Genomic DNA, 24,050 nt, shown 5'->3' with positions numbered 1-24,050 from the left:
TCCTTCTTGTCTTTCACACCTTCTTTATCTTTTCCACAGAAGATTAATGTTAAGATAAATTTGTCTATGGCAGAATATTCCATTTATCAATTAATTTCGGTTGCCAAGTTCAAATTGAGAAAGGTATTCTAGTTAAACTCCTGAGTATTTAACTCTAATTTTACTTTCACCAGTAGAGCATTTTTATATGAGTAAAAATGCCTGACAGTGATCTATAAACTGTATGTTGTATATTTGCTTTCCATTGAAGTACTCAGACACTTTTTGTACATGAGTGGTTAAAAGAGATTTTTAAAATTTAATGCGTTTTGAGCCTGTGTGGCATTCACATAACTAAAGCACTAACTGATATTTTATTCATTACACAACTTAGCAAGAAGTATTGAAAACGTTGGTGGCTATTGAGTGCTTTACAGCAGGCAAGCTGGTATTACCTGAAGTCTTTCTGATCTGTTCTGCTTCTTAGTAGAATCACAGAATCATAGAACTGTCCCGAGGTTGGAAGGGACCTTTCAGGTCATCGAGTCCAACCATCAACCTAACACTGACATAAACCATCACTAAACCATGTCATTAAGCACCACATCTACCCATCTTTTACATACCTCTTCCTGATCAAATGTTCAGGTTTACTGGGATAAAATGGAAGCACTGGTTATTCAGTCAGATTTCAGCAGCCAAATTCACATTTTGCTTTTATAGTTATCCTTACATAAAGATGCAAAAATCGTGTTCATCCTGCTCTCAGACCTGGTCCTGACAGTCTGTTTCCTGACATTACGCATAACCTTGTTAAATTATTGGAAGTTACAGTTCTCTGTCACATTACTTAGAAGGTTTGAGAGGCTTACAGTCTTTCCTTTCCTTGTCTTTCTCTAAGAGATTTTCATCATATACGAGTTCAAATTTTTGTTCAGTTTTTACATATTATAGAAAAAAAAAGCAGCTAAACAAGTAGGCTATACTCCATACCCCAAGTTTTTCAATAAATCTATGTCTCATTTAAAGAATAATCACAATGAAATCAAATTACTTTATTACATTTCTAAGAAAATTATATTCTACTGAATGCATACAGAATGAGATGAAACTTTTTAGTAAGGTCAAATTAATAGTCTTTTGCAGATAATTTTCACTTATATTTAATAATTATAGAAAACATGTGCCAGCTGGGCCATGTTCTGGTAGGTAGGTAGGGATAGAATAGGACAGAATCCATTTAAATCCATTTAAATTAACATACTCTATGATCATGCTAAAACATTATTCTGGATATTTGTCTCAGATCAAATTCCACTATAGCTGCAGGAACGGTAAAAATGATGCCTGACTTTTTGATTAATTCTTCCTTAGGAAGTTAGGAGTTAAGTCTAACTAGGAGTTAAGAGTGGTACAGGCTACCCTAAAGTCAAGACCATTGTAATCACTGTAGGTAGATCCTTAAATGATATGCATAATTGCACCAGAGCCCTGTCACCAAACACACTGCTCAGACGTAAGGAGAGAGGTGGGACACTAAAGGGAAGCTCTGAATGTGATATGTTCCTGGAGCAAAGGAGGTACAAGACAGGTGTGATAAATGTTTGTGTGTAAAAATACACCTGTACACACACATACACAGGTTAGCTGAAATTTAGAACTTTAGAAAGGAAAGGTACCTTAGTCATAGATACCAATGATAAAAAGAGCATAGCTGTTCTTTCAAACTTACAAGAATACCTGAACTCATTTTGACTTTTGCTGTAAAACAGACTTACACTGAAGGTACACACCTCTACCTTCTAGTTTAATCTCTCACATCTTTAATTTTCTCCTTATCAAATAAAATTACAGTCTCTTCACCTTTTATTTTTAAAATAGCATACAGACTAATACCACAATCATGTCACCCATATTTATATGTCATTCAGCCAAAATAACTTGTATACCTACCCAGATATTTTCTACCCGAAGTTATTAGTGAAAGGGCAGAAACAAAGAAGTCTTTCAGAAGTGGCATAAAGCAAATAATCACACTTAACCAAAGCTTTTATCCAATATCATTAAGCTCCAATTACTTCTGTTTTGAATAAGTAGATAGGCCAAAATTTCCCAGATGTTGAAAGATGGAGAAGTGCTATTCAGGGTGTGTATAATGTATGTGTCTGTCTCCTGATATGTATAAAATTATTGCATGTTTTTCCAAATTCCTTTGTGCTATTATAAATAATTTTGTTATTTCTAGCTAAAGGAAAAAGTAAAGGCCAACAATAATAAAGTGCTGAGCTTGTGAAATTAAAAACTAGTATGTAGTCCAGCTCCTGAGCCTGTAACAGTATTTGTTCTTAACAGTTTGTTAAACTTCCTAAACCACTTTTATCAGATTTCTCAATTGATAATGTTCTTAATTTCTCTTAGAAGTGATGATAGATTGCACATCAGTTCTCCATTGTTCATGATTTGTAACAGACGCCTATTTGGGTGTTGGTTTTGGCCTGTTACATTTTTGTCCCGTTTAGTGAAGTAGTAACTGGCAAACACATTTTCCATGGGGGGAAGTGAAAAGTTAATAAGACAATTCTATCTATACATACCCTATGGCTTAGATATACGCTTTTGATGCAATACATATCAAGTTGAAGAATAATGTTTAATTTTTTAATACACTTTTTTGCAAGTGTTTTGATTTTTATTTTGGCACATTTTAGGAATGAGAGTTAAGAATAAATAATTGGTCACAGACTATATATATACAAATACCATGCAGGAACTATAAATAGTACAGTTTTTTTGCAGCCCAGTTCTGCACAGGAAAGGCACTTGTATTTTATACAAAAAAGAAAATTTGAAATGTACATATCGAGTTTTTAAAAGCATGACTAGCTATGAGGCTCTGGGATGCAGAAATGCTTGTGTTCATGTTGCTTCAGACTGAAGACTTCTACAACTGACAGACAATATCTGCCCTTCAGAGATTGCTTTGAGTTTCCTCTCCTTTCCTTTTAAAAAATAAAATTTCTGTTGCCCACGACATTGAGACCTTTTTGTGGGGATTTCTTTCCCATCAAAAAATCGTAAAAAAACATTCAGAACAGATTTCTAACTGCATAATTAAGCCAGCTGAAACATTAACAGTGAACTCTTTGGATTGCTTATATTTACTGATACCATCTTTAGCTAGAAAACTCTGCACATTTTCAAAATGTCTATCTGCATGACCATATTTTCTTAGCAATAAGGTATTTTATAAGTTTCTCCTAAAAAGTTTTCATGTTCTTATTGAGAAATGTAAACAGATTTTTGTTACACTGCAGTGACACATTGCCTGTCATCCAATATCAAGGAACTTACTGAAAGCTTCTACCTGAGACTGAGCATGGATTTACAGCAATATTTATTCCATCTTCTCCAGACATATAAATTTGTGCATGACTTTTGGCTTTGAAAGTATCCTATGTATAATATGTATATTATAAATACGTTAACCCCAAACTTGAGTTACGCTGGTGTGAAACGTATCAGTGTCTGTCTCTCATCATTTGGTTAAGCTCAAACAGTCAGTGTAGAGATTAATTTTCTACTGCTGCCATTACTTCCACTACCTAAATCTTAAAAGCAACACAGTAATTAGCATGATTTTTCCACTGGATCAGATGCCAGATTGCTTCAGATAATCTCAGTAGCTAACTTTTCTATCCCTAGCACTGAAAAACAGCTGAGAAAAGGCTCAAACAAAATCTTTTAGTTTTTCTAAGGGATTTCTAAAGCTTCCACCTACCAGACAGATGATATGGGTTAGACACATGCAGTAAATGGAGTAAAAACCTGACAGAACAGATGCATCAGCTTTTCCATAACGATAGCATCACTTGTGTGGCACATGACAACATTGAAACCACACACGTACCTATAAATAGACCAAAGAAGTGTATCTTGGAACAACCAGCTCTGGTTAGATATGACTTCTACTTGGACATTTCTTCTTTACTTCAGCTGCTAAGTAGTAAACTTCTATCTTCCTTTCACAATATTATTGAGATGGGGTGATCATATGAAATGGTTTTTTTTCTAGCAGAAGTGTTAGAAAAACAGGCATTGCTCTTCATGTAAAACAGGCATTCTCAAATTCATACCCAGCAGACATGACACTTCAGTTCACGGTTCTCACAAGACTGTGAGTGTGATTGAATGGTCAGTCTTTGACAGCAAGGTGTTTTCATGTGTACCCGAGCCATTAGAACTAGATACAATATCACCGATCACTAGAAGTCAAAAGTTCTTTCTGCACTTTTGAACATCTAGAAACCCAACCTAGTTTTGCTGGCTGCTTAGACTGGCATTTTAGAAAAGAATCTTAAGAACTCTTACAAGTCCTTATGACAAATTGTCAATAGTTTATTACGTATGTACATATCCATATTATAAAAAAATACTCCGCAGTTTTGGAGATTTCAAAAAATTAAGAGGGATGGAGAAAGTGTGACATTGCAGAGTCAAAAACTTTCCATAAGGATGCATAGAGAAGAGTGTCTATACTCCTTGGAAGAATGATTCAAAGTGGACTCGCAGCTGTAGTTCTGATTCATAGTTGTGAAGTCCATAACATCCTTATGAATAATCCTGGAAGACTCAGTCACAAGATAACAAAACAGAGGTAATCAAAAGGGGAAAAAACCCCAAACCAATAAACCCAAACAAACAAAAATCCAACACATTAATAGAGAGAAATAGATTCAAAGGAACAATTTTCACCTAGATTCATCGTGTGCCATATTTATTTTCTCTTTGTTCCTTTTCTTACAGTTTTTTGCTTTTCTTTTTCCTCCAAACCCATCTTGTCCCTTCTGTCAGCAAGTGTTTACTCTCATCTCTTCCTTTAAACATCACCCCCATCCTTTTTGAGGGCTCCCTTGCTTTTTCTGCCTTCATTTGGCTTCCCTTTTCTGTTTCCTTTTCTTGCTCTCTCTGCTAAATCTTTAGCCAACCACCTTACAAGCCACCCAACTGTGCATATTCCTCACTTTGAATTCATTGTAGCTGGAATACTTCCCAGAACCAGTGGGTGTATAGATGTGTTTATAGAAAGGAAAGGAGTGAATGAGCTCAGTATGTTTTAGAAGAAATGCCAGTTCTTTTTCAATATTTCAGTGTCCTGTATCATAGACAATAAGAATCAGCTTTCTTTAACAAATGGGAAGCCGTAGGGTTACTGAGATCTCCAACATGAAAATAAAGTGTGTAACTGATCTTTCTTTCACTTTTAGCTTATAATTACTTTGCACACCACAGAAATTTGTGACCAACTTACTGTGAGTATGAGATTGCTCATAACTTCTTGCTTGGCTGCTTGTTGCCTGAAACATATTCATTCACATCTATCATTTTATGTTTTAAAATAGTGAACTCACCAACAAAAATCAAAATCTGCTTGTGGGTGGTTAAAATGCAAAAAAAAATCTGTGGATTTTGCCTGTCGCTCAATTGTTTAATAGGAAATTATTTCCTTAGGAGTTTGTTCTGCTCAAATCTGAACTTCTGTTCTCCCACACATTTGGTCTGCTCATACAAGTAACAATTACACTGGGGAAGGGAGACTGTCTGCTTTCTGTGACATTATCTAGGGGATAAGGCCAGCCATCAAATACACTCATTTATCCAAATAATGGAGACATTTACAATTCTCCCTGTAAATGATGATAAAGTAGATGCTGACAGAGCAGCATGGGAAGGGATCTCTTATTACTTATGCGATATTTTAAAGGTAATATCAAGTTTGATCAGCAATTCCAATTCCTGTTAGTGAATTCCATTTTTAAGTAATAATTTTTATTTCTTAAAACAGACTTTTTCTTTTATGCAAGTAGCTGGTAATATTAAGATAAAAACAGTTAACGAGGTTTTGGCATTTACTGGGAAAATTGCAAAATAGAAAATGCTACCTGCAATCTAGCCATTAAGTTGTGTGTGTTTCTGCATATGCATCTGTTTGATTTTCCTTTGCTACTATTTCTGTGTTAATGTGTGTAATTAGTTTTGTCTACATTTTTTAAAGTGAAAATTATTGCAATATAACATCACTGTAAGAGATACCTACAGGTTTCAAACATTTATAGCAAGCTTTTTTTTTCGTAAGCACCACATTATTGCAAAGAGATAGTAGGTATAAGATGAAATATGTAAGATAAGCAGTCTAAACTCATGAGCATAATCACGGAAATAATGTTTACTGGAAATAAAATAAGTTATTGTTAAACAATCTTGTCTGTTAGCACACTAATACCTTCCATTTTTTACTCTTGAAAAACTAGTCTGGGGGCAATGCTGTTCAAAGTTATGCATATTCAACCCTGTAAAATCACCATCTAAGTAAACAGACAGAGTAAAACAAAGTTAATCTGAAAAAGATCACCTGACCCAACAGTGAAATACATCCACTTTATAATTTCCCAATGTATATATCCACTTTATAATTTCTCAATGTACACATACATGCAATTTACACACTCAGTCACTAATGCATGGTGTTTAATTGCCATACTTTCTTAATTATTACATATGCATGTATTTCAAGGAAAAGGTTATTAACTTCTATAACAAGAGTTGAAAAAAAAGATATTTTTGTTCTTGTTTGTTTGTTTTTAAGTTTAGCTTCAGCTGTAACTAATGCTGATCCAGATTAGATCAAGAAATATTCAGTAACTGGTTTAATTCATCCCCACCATTTTTAGCTGGCTCATACTGACAGAAAGAAATACGTTTGGGGCACTGGTAATGGGTCATGTTGTGTCAAGAATATTTTGTAACTAGCACTTACATGGGAAATTTAGATTAATTCATTTGTACCATTTAATATGAGAAAGTGGTGATAACTGAGAGCAAGTATCAGAAATCATATATTTTGAAACTGCTCTATTATCATAACACTGAAGCTGAAATAAGGGCACAAGCATTTAAGGGATTGGAATGTATCTTAGGTGTATGTTACAACAATATTGCAAAAATAGTATTTTTACTAGATAAGAGCATCAGAAGTCACATACTGAATAAGAAGAAATAAGTGAAAAAGGAAATCACATAACTGATAAAACCAGAAAACAAGGAAGTTGAACATTCATGTCCTGTATTAACAGGAGAATTAATGTAATGTTTGTTCAGTGCTTATAATTCTTTGATAAAAAGATAGCTAATAAGAATTATTAATATTAACACTTACATGAATGTAATTTATGCAGTAGGACTAGAAAGGAATTCTTATGGCTATGGTTTTATATTATGTTTTACTGACAGTATTACAATTTTATAAAATTCTTCAGTTTTGATAGCATTGCATAATTCAAGATTACCTCCTTCATATTGAATCTTTGCAGTGAGAAAACTTGAAAATGCCAATTCAACACTCCCTGGAGTTGCTGGCATGGAGAAGATAACCGAAGCCAATTGGTACAGCTCATACCTTGATATTTTTGTATCTTTTAGTGCTTCAGTATAGTTTTTATCTCTCTTCAACAGCAACCCATGTAGATGAATATATAAATAGTCCATTTTTCTTTGGCTGGGTTTCAGAAAGTGATGAGTACTATTTTGAACAATTTTTTTTAGCTGAGAAGATTTAAAATCAGTTTGGTTTATATATCAGTAAGAATCTCAATAATTTTGTTCTGTACTATGTAATGGTTGACCGTTTTTCATTTGACATTTCATATTGACATCCTCTCTTCAGTTTGTTAATTTTTGAGAATAGCACCTGAAGTTAATAGCTCACGGGTTTACTTCCTAAATTATTTTCCACGATTTCCCACACTTTCCACACAAATTCTGTCGACCCTGATGCTGATTTTGAGTTCTCCAGATGACACTTCAGCCTGCTAGAAGATCTCTGTAGAAGATCTCTGATACTAAAACATTTTGAAATTGCCAATTTGTCAGGCTTCAGAGCAGCTGTTAGTTCCTGTCAGCTGTCAGAACCTATATCAATTTATATTCGCTCACCTGAAAACCTTGCCATGGTCTTGGCAAGATTCCTACAGTTCTGAAATCTGTTCCAGTAGGCTGCAAATTTAATGTAATCTACCAGATCAATCTATCATAGTTTCCTATTATTTATTTCTGTGTACTTCTCACATATACATAATGTTTTTAATAAAAACAAGCAACTGTCCATCGTCTCACCACGAATAGCTTCAAAGTCATCAAGAAGAACTGAACTGAATTCAGAAGGAACATTTTCTGCATCTCATTTTTTTCATTATACCATTTTCTTTTCTACCTTATAAATCTTTCTGTATTTTCCCATTCTCTCTGTAGTAAATCAGATGGTCCTTTGGTGGACTTTAACCTCAGTAGCAAATTCCACTATTTTCATGACAACTCTTTCATTGCTTGTTTTACAGAGTACAGCTGAATGCGATAAATGACACTTTTTAAAACTTAACAAATGTTTTAAACAAGTAGACATATGTTATTCCCATTGCAATAGTCTTCAGAACAACTTAGCATAAGCAATAAACTAGGTATTTATTTTGAGTATCAATATATCATGCTGGTCACAAATTTTACCCTCAGAAAATGAGTCTGTTTCTTCACACTTTATGCCGTATCACACTGTGTATGCTGGCCACAGTTTTATCAATGCAGAGCCCAATTCAGATGCAGGTTTATGTATTAGTAATGTTGGCATCTCTATATAAGACAGGGCTTGATTCAGTTGCCTGCACATTTTTTAGAACTAATTTAGTTGTTCTACTCTATCCTATCCTTCAACTGTTGCTCGACAAACTGTCCTGTAAAAATCACAAATATCACTATGCTCCTATGCTTAAAATGTTGAAAGCTGCAGTTATTGTCTGAGGTTTTGTGCCATCTATATATCAGTCTTGATTATAGCCCATATTTTCTGACATTCTGTCTCTACTGTTAAGGTGAGTATCCTCCTCCTACATGTTACAAAGTCCTACTTGAGGATCTGGAACTCTGATTACTTATAGTTTGGTTGAACTCTCTTAATAAACACTAAAAAGGGGAAAAGAAATTTCTGCTCATGTGTATGAGTTTTTTCTTTGTCATTCATTAATTTTTTCTTCTCTCTTTGAAAGCATGTGAGCTTTGAGGGAGTAATTCCTCTATGCAGCTACCTGTCTAGGTGAAATGACCACCTTTACTTCCTACTGTACCATCTTCACTTAACGGGCTAACTCATTTCTTTGGACTCAAGTTTGAAATATCTCCTTATGAAGCATGATGGTCTTCTCAGTTTTGGAATGCAACAATGATCTGTGAGGAGAAATGGAACTCATGAAGATTTAAAATTACAAATTATTGTAATTTGCAACACATGATTGTTAAAATACACACTGATATATTGATACAGTCTTGACTACATACTAGTCTTTTGAAAAACATTTGTCAGCCTAGCCTTTTCTATTTCTGATCTGAATCAATGAATCTCTATTAAATGTACATTTTGGGATCCAGAAAGTCCTGCTCATTCTAAGCTTGGTTTTTCTACAGTTTTAACTTCACATTTTCGTTGTAAAAATGTAAGCTATGGCATCTTGCTCTTGTTCAATTAGTCAGATCAAGAAGCTAAGAAACAGCAACACAAAAAATGGTGGTAGAATTGACTAATTGTCTTGGATGTGTCAGCTCTTTACAGTAAGAAACTGAGTACCAATAACAGTTGTATTTGAGATCACGTGTGCTGTCAGTGTAGTTTCACAGATGCTGGGCTGCAACAAATGCATGACACACAGGACTTAATGTACCTCAGTATGTTACACCTTCAATCACTCTCCCTGCAGATGAAATGAGTAATAAATTACTGTGGTCTTATTTGCTTAGTCATCAACTGTGCTGATAGGTAGGGAATATGGAAGGTCATTAGAAATTAACACAAATGATCTTCATTCTGAACCAAGCAAGCAAAAATATCTGTGATGCTTTTAAATAGCAAGTATCTCTTGTGGCAGGAAATAAATACTCCAGGATATAATAGTTACTTTTCTTTGAATGCTAGTCACAACTTCTTCTTAAGAATAGGAAGGACAAGCTAGGAGAGACTGAGCTTCAAATTACCTTCTCCGTCAAGTAGGTCTATGCAGTCTCAACACTGAGATGCTGCTTTCTCTAAATCCACAAGCTGTCCCCAGATAGTCTCCATCACAAGTGATTATTTTATTTAATATGAAATAGTCTCATCTATATATATGTTGATCACCTAGTGAAAAAACATCTCGAGCAGAGTACAAGATGCTACAGAAAAATACCTGAAATAATAAAACAATGAACCAAATGATAAATGTAGGATCAACAATAAATTCCTTTAAAAGGATTCATTATTTTTTTTTAACTCTACCATGAAAGTTTTTAGGTGAATTGGTATTTGAAATCAGTATGTACATTATTTTTTTTTAATTCAGTGCCAATAATAAAAACAACAGTAATAATTAGAAGAAGAAGAAGAAGAAGAAGAAGAAGAGAAACAACAAGAACGGTTAGAAGAGAGTGGTTCAAATCTATGTGAGAGTAAGCACTTAGTGTGGCAGATTAGAATCAGGAAGGAGGTTACAAATCAGCAGGAGAATAAGCTGGGCAGCTACAGTACTATTGCATTGGCCAAAGCCTCAGTAACAAAGCTAATTGCAGACGGTTTTCTATGCTTCTCACTGCTCACTTAAACTCATTTCATAGGTTACCTTGGTTTGTTTTTAATAATGAAGCATTACCAGTCCTAAGCATTAATAAATAATTACTTCAGCATCATAAGGCTGTTTTTTTTTTTAAAAAATGCAGTATTTAAGGTAGTTGTCTTTTTGATGTTAAGCCTTTAGAAGTCATATCTTCAAGCATTCTAGCAACAATGTGGAGTAGAAATGTATTTATTTTTAATGAAAGTGGAGTCTGGTGTAGGCACATGACTGTAGGAACTGGACCTATTAGAAAAACATCACATATCATGAAGCTAGCAAAAACATCGTGTGAGTTGGCATAGTACTTTTGTTTATTTTATTTCCAAAAACATTAATAGAAATGACTGTTAATCAAAATAAATGACAAGTCTGTCTGCATGGTCTGATAGGTCCCACAGGACACCCAGCCAGACTCATTTGAACTTCAGTTAAAGGAATCCTCTGGGCAAATACTGATTTAGAGGCTTTATATTCAGAAAACGGATCTTGCTTTGGACCTTAGTATCAGTATAAGTCACATGAAGTTTCTTCTGGCTTCTTAACCCTTTCTTATAATTTCCCATATTGTGAATATAGTGAATTTCCACTGTGAGTGCATTTCATGAAATTAATGATCCATGTTCAGTTCTACAGATACTACTAAATTAATATTCTGAAGCTGTCAGGATCAGAAAGGAAAAAGAAACTGGAAAAAATAACAATTTAGTCGATGATATATATACCTGATTCAGGTTTGCTATTTAACAGTTGCAATTGTGAACATTTTACCATGATCAAAGACTGTATGTTTTGTCTTAGTTAAAAAAGAAGACATAAATCCGCTGTAGCAGCACAACAGCAAATCTTTTGTTGCTTAACTGAAAGCTAGCAAGAATTCCTGTTCCATTACTGAAAAAAAAAGAGAATAAAAAACTTCAGGACTTGCTACCAATATGTTCTACAGAAATAAAAAGAAGATTTATGATGAATATATAATTGGGCAATTACATTCTATTCCAGTAACAGAATATTTGGAATTAAAAGGATTATTATTTTTAGTTTTATTAGAGTCCTTAGTGTGTGTTTTTAATGCTGTAATGGAAGCAGATAGTACCAACTCTCAATAATTAGAATGGACTGGACAGACTCAAATTTGCTTCCTATCATTCATGCCTGAGAAAGAATTAGGTAATATGCATAGAGTTTTGAAGGTGTCCCAGTGCTATTCCTAAAAAATGAATTCTCAGCCTCATGTGGAATGATCAGCTAATGAAACAGGGGCTTAAGAGCAGATTAAACTATGGTTATATGTTGGGTCCGAGAAGTCATAGCTCTTTGATCCAGCCTGTCCAGATCCCTCTGTAGACCCATCCTACCTTCCAGCAGATCAATACTCCTGCCCACCTTGGTGTCACCTGCAAACTTTCTGAGGGTGTACTCGATCCCCTTGTCCAGATCATTGATAAAGATATTAAACAGAACTAGCCCAAATAGAGAGCCCTGTGGAACATCACTTATAACTGGCCAACAACTGGATTTAACTCCATTCACCACAGCTCTTTGGGCCTTCTGTCCAACCAGTTTTTCACCCGGTGAAGAGTATGCCCATTCAGTGAAGAGTATGCTATTCATTTTCACCCAGTGAAGAGTATGCCCATGAGCAGCCAGTTTCTCCAGGAGAATGCTATGGGAAATAGTGTCAAAGGCTTTACTAAAGTCCAGGTAAAAACATCCACAGTATTTCCCTCATCCACCAAGTGGGTCACCTTGTCATAGAAGGAGAACAGGTTTGCCAAGTAGAATCTGCCTTTCATAAACCCATGCTGACTGGGCCTGATCACCTAGTTGTCCTGTGTATACCACATGACAGCACTCAAGGTGCTTTATAACCTTACCCGGCACCGAGGTCAGACTGACAGGCCTGTAGTTCTCTGGATCCTCCTTCTGGCTCTTCTTGTGGATGGGTGTCACATTCGCTAACGTCCAGTCAACTAGAACCTCCCTGGTTAGCCAGGACTGCTGATACATGATGGAAAGTGGTTTGGTGAGCACTTCTGTGAGCTCCTTCAGTACCCTTCAATGGATCCCATCCTGCCCAATAGACTTGTGGGTGTCTAAGAGCTGTAGCAGGTCACTAACCATTTCCCCTTGGATTATGGGGGCTTCATTCTGCTCACTGTCCCTGTCTTCCAGCTCGGGGGGCTGAGTACCCTGAGAACAACTGTTCTTACTATTACACACTGAGGCAAAGAAAGCATTAAGTATCTTAGCCTTTTCCTCATCCTTTGTTACTGTATTTCCCCCCGCATCCAACAGAGGGTGGAGATTCTCCTCAGACATCCTTTTGTTGATAATGTATTTACAGAAACTTTTCTTATTGTCTTTTACCAGAGTGGCCAGAGTAATTTCTAGTGGGGCTTTGGCCTTTCTAATTTTCTTCCTGCATAACCTCACAACATCCTTATAGCTGTCCTGAGTTGCCTGCCCCTTCTTCCAAAAGTCATAAACTCTCCTTTTTCCCCCAAGTTCCAGCCAAAGCTCTCTGTTCATACTGGCTGGTCTTCTTCTGTACCGGCTCATCTTCTGACACATGAGGACAGCCTGCTTCTGCACCTTTAGGATTTCCTCCAGCTTGAGAGTGGTGCTCCTCACTGGTCTCTTAACTCATAGCTCTCTGCTTATCCCCTAACCCTCTACTGCACACTTCTTCTAGAAAGCATGCTTTTAAAACTATGCACACACAGTCATTATTTCCTCTGCCCTATAGCCTATATCAGGTTCTGTCAACATCAACATCCCAGCTCTCAGGTTTTCTCAGGTTGCCTGAAAACGGGAAACAGGAAAGAGAGACTTGAAAATGTACAGCAACTAAACATGACATGTTTTAAAGAGCAAAAATAGCATTCTGAATGATGAACTATAATTTCTGGAGCACAGATGTCAGATGGTTTCCTTGTGAAGTTCCTTCCTGTGCAGACAGCCAGTACCGGCTTTATAAAACATGTAAAACCTCTCCAAGTCATCAGAATACAAATTTAGGTGCTGCCTAATATCTGTGCCAGACATTTGTGTGGGAAAGAGTTCCACCATGGAGAGGAAAGTACTGCCTGATGCTTACTTACAGCCCCATGCTACACCAGGATACCGGAATGACGTTGAAACAATCTGGATGTGAGCTGACAAAACACCAAATAACTGACTGCAAATGTTTTCTTCTTGGTAAAATCATGTAGAGGGGAAAAAAAGGAAAGAAAAGCTATCTATCTCTGTTGCAACATAGACATCCAGTAAAAGTGGCCCAACAAACAGTGAAACCAAAAAACCACATTTATATAAAAATAAACACAAGATTAAAACGAATGTAAGGCAAAACCACACAAGCAGGAAGGATTTTTTTCCGCCACTTATTTATAATGATGATTTATCATTATTTATGATGTTTCTTCAGACCCTTTTGCTGTTACCCACCTCTGCTACTCCTTCAAGCAAAAATCCTAGCATGCATCTTAACAGATGTCTTAATATTCAGCTTTCACATCCACCAGCAGTTTTCCAGGAACCTCAAGCTATACACCAAATATAATTCACTTCTTTTCAAATAGACAGTTTTCCCTTCTTCTTTCTATTTTTCGTCCACCAGAAATAATTACAAGCCTCATTAGATATAAATCTTTATTAAATTTAACTTACTAAATTATTGAAAGTTTATTACATTTATTGTTACCTATTCCATTGCAACTTGCCTGTTTTATTTCTTATTTCGTACCATTTCACAATTATCTGGTGTCACATCCACAGATGTATGCAGACCATTTCACAATTATCTAGTGTTACATCCACAGATGTATGCAGACCAATGGTTAGACCACATCTAACCATTTAACTTTGTAAGGTTTATATTCCTAATAATGACTTGAAATTTCAAGGAAAAAGAAAATAATTTAAAATTACATGGTGAAGCTCTCCTATTTAACTCTTATGTGTTTTTCGTGGCATTAATGTGACCATTAATGAGGTGGAGGTGTGAGGTGGAATCTATGTTGTTGCATTTTATTTATGACATACAATTTTGTCTCTTTTTCCCTCTTTTAGCTTTCATTGGAACAATAACAGGTAAATGTTAACTACGGTTTTAATTGCCTTGGAATTTTGTGCAGGAAAAAGAAACCAGACAAACATAGTACCAACACTCATGACTCAGAGATGCATGAATCAGGATTTTTCAATATAAATGGATGGCTTACAAATGTATTTCAGAAGCTGCTGAGATTTTTGGAGAATTTAGTTCTGCATATTTTTTTTGTATTCCAAGAAATGTTCTCATTCCTTCAGATATTTTTTTTCCCCATTTGTTTTCCATACGTAGTATGGAGTGTTTTTCTAGAATTCAGATCCACACATTTAAATTAAGCTTTCTTCTTGTGCTTGATCCAGCAGGGAAATAAATTCCATGGCAACAGAGACTGATGTTTTAAAGACATGGTGGGTCACTTCAAAATATAGTGTTCTGGGAGAAATCAAAGCTACTTATTCAAGGACAGATATCTTCCCCAAGGAGAATTAATAACAATAGTGGTCAATAGAAGTATTTTATTGGCTTTCAGATTTTATGCAGAGTTAAATCTCTGTTATAGATCCCTTTAAAACCCTGTACAATTCAGTACTTAAAATATTTTATAACAAGTTTCCTATCCATTTTAAAATGAAATATGTTTAGAACAGGGTATCAAGCATCCACAATGACTCAAGCATATCTTTTCTAAAGTAACAGTTACAACTGGGAGGAGAGAGCAGAATTCAGAAAGTAATGCTGAAGAGCACTGAATCATATGTTTCAACTACATAGCAGACTTGAACAGTCTTACAAACTTGTAAAAGACAGTACAGGTTTAGGCGAGCAACATCTACTAACCAATGTAAATGCAAATTCTATTGATTTCTATGTCTTATTCTTTTATCTATAGACCTCATCGAACCATCACCACTAGACATGAATAAATCTTGTTCACTCTACTTTTATAAGGACATCTGTGCTTTGACTATTGTGGATCTTAGTGCCACCTCTGAGACAAAATTCATGAAATATCATTGGTTTAGAAACAAGAACACAGACTTAGGAGTTGCCTGAAACAGGTTATTTATAAGCAGAAGCCAGCATAGTGAATAGTCAGCCTAGGTTGTTTTCATATTTAGATATTAAATCATTAAACATGTATTTTAAATTCCAATGTATCAGAACACCGATTGTAGCTAAAGAAGCCCTGAAAAACAAACTCATGTTTGTCTGAGTAGTTGTATTTGTATTGGAAGTGTTCCGAATACAAGCCAACAGCTTTAACAAAGTCAAGATTCTTGAAAATAATTAAATTTAAACAAAGATTTGTTCATATCAGTGGGGAAAAAGGTCATTACTGTGATTGTTTACACCAAAAATCTGATTTGAAAGTAGACTTCAAAAAAGTAGTAGAAATACTATGAAAAAGTTTAAATAGCATAAACACTACATTTTTAAGTCCCGTCAACAAAATGCCAGATCAAAATGGCTTGCAAATGGATTTATGTACAGGTTACTATAGATTGATGGAACCAGAATAAGTCACAAGACTGGTATCTAATTTTATTTTCCCATCTAAAGCACCTAGGTACTGATACATATTTTTGTAAAAAAAAAAAAAAAAAAAAAAAGAGATATGCTGATGGAAAGTATAAGTGTATACTATAGTTCAGTTGATGGGTTTTATAAATGCTTTAGTCATGCAACTGTAATACTGAAATGAATCATTATGCAGAAAAAAAATAAATATTAGGCCAATTACAGACAAATCTGAAGCATGGTCTGGTAGCATAGCCCTTTGAGCAGAAGACACTTAGAATCTGAAGCTTTATATGGCCCAATTACAAAGAAGATGAACCTCTCAGCCCTTACATGTAAACTTAAGAGCACATATTAGAAGTCATTATTGAAAATTTACAGAAGTGCAATGAAAAGCATGGAAAACACAGATGTATGAGATCAGAATGTGTGAGCATTTTGCTTTCTATGTAGCACCTGTAAATCTGTGCCTACATTCCTGCAATACTCAGAGTTTACGATCTAAACAGTAGACTACGTTGTACATTATTTCTTTAAACTTATGAAATAATAGTGTGATCAGTAGCACTATATCTTCACATTGAATCCTAACATAAAAGTTACTATTTTGTGACTTAACTGTAGTGGTGAGGGTTTATTTTATTTTGCATTTGGAAGAGGCACAAAGATAATTTCTATATTTAATATTTAATATTGAATTGTGTAAGTCTGGCTATCAGGAAAAAAATGGGGGAAGGTGAAGTGTGAAAAATTGCCATCTTTCACAGCTTTAAAACGTTGCCTCTGTTGTCTGGCATAATTAAGTCAACAGTCTGCTGGTCTGCTTCCAGGCACTTTGACAACTGTTCTCTCACTGCCACCAGTAAATTAATAGGACTGTGCTTTTCCCAAGGGGCACTGTATGCAGAATGAGAATATTCTTGTCCCTTGGTCTGCTGCTGGTGAAGTAGTGATGGTCGGTAATGCTCAGGGAGTAGGAGCTGTCAGGTCATTTGCTCTATTATAGTTGGACCATTCACCCTATTATAGTTAGATGTGATAACACTTACACCCTTTATCATCAGGGGTTTATTGTATCCCAACTGTTAGCATTGTCTCCAAGGTAATAGACAACAGCTGTGAAGTGAATTTTTTGCCACAAAGCAAGAAGAAAAGACAGTCTTTTTAGGCATTTTCAAGTCGTGGGAGAGTTAGAGCTGCTTGATATTCATCAGGGTTTTATACAGCCACATAAGATTTAATAAAATTCTTTATTTTAGTTTTGGCTCACACAGCTTTTCATCCCTGGAGCTTAGCGTAGAAAGGATTTCCTTTCCCCTTTCCTTTCCCCTTTCCTTTCCCCTTTCCTCCCCTCCCCTCCCCTCCCCTCCCCTTCCCTCCCCTCCCCTCCCCTCTCCTTTCTTCTTCCTTTCCTTTCCTTTTTCCTTTCCTTTCCTTTTTCCTTTCCTTTCCTTTTTCCTTTCCTTTTTCCTTTCCTTTTTCCTTCCCTTTTTCCTTCCCTTCCCTTCCCTCCCCTCCCCTCTCCTCTTTCCTTTCCTTTTTCCTTTCCTTTCCCTTTTGTTTTGAAGGTTTGTTCAAAGGTGTATTAACGCTGGCAAAAAAAACCCACTTTTTTTTTTTTTCCTTAGAACCATGCTGCAAAAACAAGCACCAATAATAATGACAATGCTGTCCATGAAATGGCAAGTTTAGAATTATTCAAATCATTGTATCTTGGATTTGGTTTATGAGAAGACAGAGACCAATTCCAGTGAGGTTCAGAAAGTCCAAGGTGCACACCTACTAAACCCCAAGCAGATTCCCTTTGATCAATTTGAGGGTTTTTCTTCCAGATTTATGCACTTAAAGACAGAAAAAGAAAAGTCATTCTGCTTCCTAGAATACTGTCAAAAATCTCAGCTTATCCCTGCTAGTCCTCTAGAGTACCGGCTTTGAAAACATCCCCCTTTTCCTGTCTAATCAGAAGCAGAGCTTTTGACATATTGGAGAAGTTCTGATGTAGATGCAGGGAAAAAATCAGGGAAAATTCACTATTTCTACTCTAAATGGTTGTGACTTTGGACCAAGAATGGATTAAAGCAGGCCAAAAATCTAACTATGACAAAATAAAAAAAAAAACAACAAACAATCAGCCAGCTAGGTCCATGTAGATGCTACAAATTATTGCTACTATAGAATGGAATTATAAACAACCAGAGTGGATCTATAGAGTAAAATTGGTACTGAGAATCCAACATCCATGTTCTACTCAGTATTTCAGGGGTTTTTCTCTAGAGCAGCACTAGTCCAGCAGGTCCCACAGAATGCATGTCCATTTGTGCCTGGAGTAGGTTAAATGCACTTCTGGAATGCATCTTTCAGATGAATTTTATTCTAAAAGAATATAGTTTATGAGTTCCAAGACCTCTTCATGATATAAAGAAAACACAGTAAGTAGAGATAATCAGGTGTTTTGCTACCTAAGCATACACCTGATTTAAACCAAACCACTAGTGTATACATACTGTAATGTAGAACTCCACTGACTCACATCCATGCTGGCTGAACCAGAAGGTCAGATCCAAACCTGCAAGGGTGAAACAATAAGGTTTGTTCAGCAGTGCCTAAGGATGAGTCATGACGGAGCTGTGCACTGTAAAGAGGAACAGATGGGCTTGGTTAGCAATCAAATGAATTCGAAAGCAGAGGAATAGTTGACACCATTTAAATACTCCAGTATTTAAGTACTTGTGGAAGTACTTCATCATGTAAAAGACTCATGGTTAATTTAAACTCAAAGACCAAAATGTCCTTGTGATTACCCCAGCAATCTGAAGTTATGTGGGGAGTGGGAGAGAAGGTGAAGACGACCTCCATTCTTCCTTGAAGGTCTCCCATTCTTCATAGATTGCATCTTCCAGAATACTCTGAAAGGTCACAGCTACACATTTCCAGAGGGTTGTATCTCAAATTTTTGAGTACACCTGAGATGTGCTCAGATTCAACCCCCCAAGCACCCTTCCGAACACACGCATAAGACTGTAGCTAGATGAAAGATGGAGGATCAGCATGCAGATTCCTTCACATTCACATGAAACTTTGCTAGACTGAATCAGAGTAGGTTATTGAGCTAGCCTTACTCACTCTACAGAAAGATCTACAAGATTTTTATTATTTCATAATTTTAGGCAGCTTAATATTACCTTATTCTGAATTTCATATGAGCCTTCATGATTTTTTTTCTAGTAGAAAACAACTGTGCTATGTTCTGTCCATTTGGACAGAGATACAGACAAATAGGGAAGTTCTCAGGTCCTGTAATCACCAAGAGTATACAATAAAAGTTCACTAGCACATCTTGGGTTCTATCAGCTAATTGTAATGAGCTACTTATGAGTGATTTATGGCTAGAAATTATTTGCTGGCATCACTCAGTAGATAATTAGGAAAACAATCTCAAATATGCCAAGCCACTCATAAATAATTTGTGAAGCAACAGACAGTCAATATTTCTTAACTATTTTCTTTGATACAATTTATTGCCCTAGTTTGACTTAGAGGCTTCCATATTCTGATCTACAAAATCCATGGCAGTTTTTAGACTGGACTACTGGAAACTTGTATTTATGCTTCCCCTACCCCTCCCCGACACACACACACTAGGATAGGATATTTTTGTAATTTCAAGCCTTTTTAGCATGGTTATAGATAATACAGCCACAATTTTTCAATATAGATAACCATTTTAATTACAGATGACCACGTTTCGAACCAGCTCTCCCCTAACCACCACCATCACTTTTTTAAAAAAAGCTTAGGACTACCTTTAATGGCTCATTTTTAGCCAGTTATTTTTCTAAAAACTATGCCTGTGTTCTCATTACTGTGGGGAATGTTAGAATTCAGAGCCTAATCTAAACACCAGTAAAGTCAGCTATTGCCTTCTTTAGCTGAAAGGTTGTGTTCGATTCTGAAAAGACTGGGAAAACTTTAAAATATGTTACAAGGTCTGGTTACAAATAAAAAAAAATAAATCTGCAACACAACAGTGAGATAAAGAAAACAGTTATCTATTTGCTGATTACAAACTTTTATCATTCTCAGACATACCTGTATTTGTATATCTCAGACATACCTGAGATTGTTATAATTGGCTGTTGTTACAGCCTACATGGAATATGTTCAGATATTATGGAACAATTTATGTATTCTAAAAAATCCTAAGGAGAGGGACTATTGTGGAGTTCACTCACCTAGTAGTGAAATTTTAGGACTAGGGAAGGAGTGGAAACAGACACTATTTGCAAAGGGTTAAATCTAGGGCACCAAAAAATCTTTTTGATTTTCAAGTGCAGCATACTGATGTTTGGAGGTTGGTATGGGTCTTCAAATATCATATGGAAGATTAGGAACCCATTATATAAAAAATGAAAAATAATGGCTGTTGTTCCAAAGCACTAATAAGCTATATATGTCAATGCATTTGACTTCATTGCCATTAGATGGGAAATAACTTTAAGGAAGACATTGCACCAACTGGATTAGGCATGAGGGGTTTAACAGTAGCAGCCTACCATAAAGACAGTAAGAAAATATCCTCGTTTCAAACAACCAAAGAAACAGTAAGCTATCATGCTTGAAATTCAGGAGGTGGGTGAAATGTGAGTTATAAATCCATTCACTTTATGTGGTACAACGAAATATAATCTGGAGTAAGAGGGAGATAAATTCATGACCATGTTTTACAAGCTCTTTTTTTTATTTTTTTTCCCCTGCAGCTTATTTTAAATCTTTTATAACTTGCTTAAATGGAGTAAACTCATATCGTGGTTTAAATTTATAGTGGTTAAGGATTTTGCAAGGAGTTTATCATATTATTATCCTGTTTCTGAAATACTCATTGAAATTTCTCTTTCTGTCCAAAAAATATTAGCTCTGTGTCAGTCTTTTCTTAGTATCCTTATCAATTTCAAAGGTTATGCTAAATCTTAAAAAAATCTAGGCCAAAACCATGGTCTTTGTAAACATTTTAATGGGTTTTAAAAGCAAACTAATTGAAATCAGAGAGCTTCTTGTGAAGAAATGAGAAGTCACCTTTGGGAATTCCTTCTGTCCAGTCAGCACTCTTTCTGGTTTTAATCTCTATTTTAACCCTTTGAATTATTAATATTATGCTTCTTTGCTTGTTTGCTTTCTTTTTGTATGAACACCTTTTTAATATAAATCTGTTATTGCTGCTGATTTTCATGAAACCCCTCTTTCAGATATTCTTTATGTTGTGTGAAAACAGTATGACTAACAATTCAGACAAAAATCTGAATCTTTTGGAGATTCATGCTAATAATATGAAAATAAAATTCAAGATATTTAGTCCAGAACTGTCTTTCCTAATGGGGGATTAAATGCTATGTTGGCATTGCTTTCTTTTTATTCCCAGAAAAGTTCAGAGCCAAGAATGCATTGACTTTCACTGAGCTTGGTTATGAGTGAGTCTAGAATTATTTACTTTCATCTCTTCTGGACTGAGCAGGATCCTGTTTTCACTCTCTCACTTCTGAAGCAAGATTCGCAAGGGGGAACTAGATCATGATCACATCTCAAAAGATTACCTTAAAATCAGGAGTCATAGACCAAGGGTGGACATAGCAGCTAATTGCTGTTTTGTTGTTTTCTTTGCTCAAAATTCTATGGCAAGCTGACTGGTGTGCAGGTGATTTGAGTGAACAGCATGTCACAGGACTCAAGATACAGCTAAAACTGAATACTGAGCACAACACATCTACAGCATCAGTCTCCGGAAATGAGGCATGATTGATATTGTAGCTGCAGGGAATTACACATGAACTGTTCAAAGACAAAGTTTAGTATTTTCCTCTCTTTTGACCTTAGTCTAGATTTCAGAGCTGAGGTGATTTTCAGTGTTGGCAAGAAGATAGAGATGGTGGCATCATTGAAATTTATCTCCTGACATAACTCTCCAAAGAGGTCAAGGAATTGAATGACAGAGTCTGCCAGTGTCCAGTGGCATTCTGTGAGAAAAATTGGTATTTAAGTCCTCAAAGCAGAATCTTGTCAGAGACTCTTAATTCTCCTGCAGTCACTTCAGCATTAACAAGCAGCTCACAACAACTTGGGTTATAGCTGGTTCATGGTGATGTGCCATTCTATTTATGAGTTGTTCATTTTGGCCAACACAGAGAAACATTTGCTGAATGGAGAAGTATTTGCTACCAGACACACTTATTTTAGCAGAACGCTAATAATGAAAAATCACGGGAGCTTGGAGCCACGCTCCTTAAACATACTGACATTATGTAATGCTAATAACATTATTTTCTAGGCTAATGCTATTATGTCAGAGCATATCTAATATGTGCAATTGGAAACCTGTTATTTATTTATCATTTGCATCAAACCCTAAAGATAAACTAAAAAAATCTACAAGATTAATTCAGGTTCACCACAGAAGAAACAAACTGCACATGTGCATTCTTTACCAGATCAAAGGAAGATATTTTCTGAGCTGTTCAAACTTATGTATGAAGAAGTTACGAAAACTAGTAATGGAAAACGTTACACTGATTCAGAAAAGGCTTTTACATTATTTCCAAAAAATACTAACTATTTGAAATCTTCATAATAGAAAACAGCCATATCCGTGATGTGCTGTCTCTTAGCTGCTAGGATATGTGATAAGCTCCCTGTTTATCCATGGACTCTTTTCATCTGTCTTCTCTGTGAGTCCTCCTGGGGCAGCTGCCTGTAAGAGAAGTATGCTTTGTGGTATCACTAACATCCCCTTCCACTACACAGGTACAGAAATAGCTGGGCCTCAGCAGAGGAGACTGGCAGAAGCTGGATGGCTACCTAGCTCTTACGGGCTCAGACCACAGCAACATTCTCCTCTCAGTGTCAGCAACCATCAGGCTTGACCTTGTATGCACCTTTTGAGAAGAAACACCCAAAACTTAATTTGACCATGCATGAAGAAATTATATCAGAATTTTCATCAAGTTGTTAAAGCATGTCCAAAAAGACTTTCCAGTCTGGCAAACTCAGATTTGAAATGGAAGCACTGGACTAAGAGAAGAGCTATTTTTCTCACTGGATTGTCAGTAAAATACACAGCACTAGAGTTCCTATAAAATCTTAAACTGACATTAAAATTCTGCTTCCACTGTTCTGGTAGTGTAGCCATTTAGGCCACAAAGGCCACAGCAGTTTCTATATTTGAATACAAGTTCCAGTGAACAAAGTAAAATAAATAAATCTTTTATAATCAAAAAGGGACATGGGGAATGGAGGAAAGTAATTTCCTTCCTTTTCTATTTACTATATAACACTTTCCTGAAATTAGACTTTGGCAACCGTGTCCTTATATATTGATAGTTTACGTATCATGAATAGTATCAATACTATATCTACAACAGCATCATGCTTTTTCTAATGTCTTCTGTGCTATTTCTTAAGTTTGCATTTCAGTGGGCATTGAGAATATAGAACAGCTGGTCATGTCTAATAATCTTAAAGATGCCCACATGCTTATTTATTTTGTGCCCTCTTGGTAATTTAGGAAGATACTAGCTACAAAGAGAAGAGTAACCTGAAAACAAGGTTTTTTGGAAAACAATTCAGAAAATAACATTTTCTAAAATTTGCATAGTGTTGCAAAGCTTACTATCAGACAGACAGACAGATTAACTATTACTTTTGAAAGAAAATAGCTTTAATCTGAATTTAAATGCTCAGAGTTGATTTAATTACATGTACATGATATAATTGAAGTATGCTACACAGCCTCTTGTTATTCATTATTGTAATAAGCAAAAGTGTTT

The sequence above is a fragment of the Rissa tridactyla genome, chromosome 1 (genome assembly GCF_028500815.1).
Source record: "Rissa tridactyla isolate bRisTri1 chromosome 1, bRisTri1.patW.cur.20221130, whole genome shotgun sequence".
NCBI lineage: Eukaryota > Metazoa > Chordata > Aves > Charadriiformes > Laridae > Rissa > Rissa tridactyla.
The sequence above is the reverse complement of the archived record's forward strand: the minus strand, read 5'-3'. Positions refer to the sequence as shown.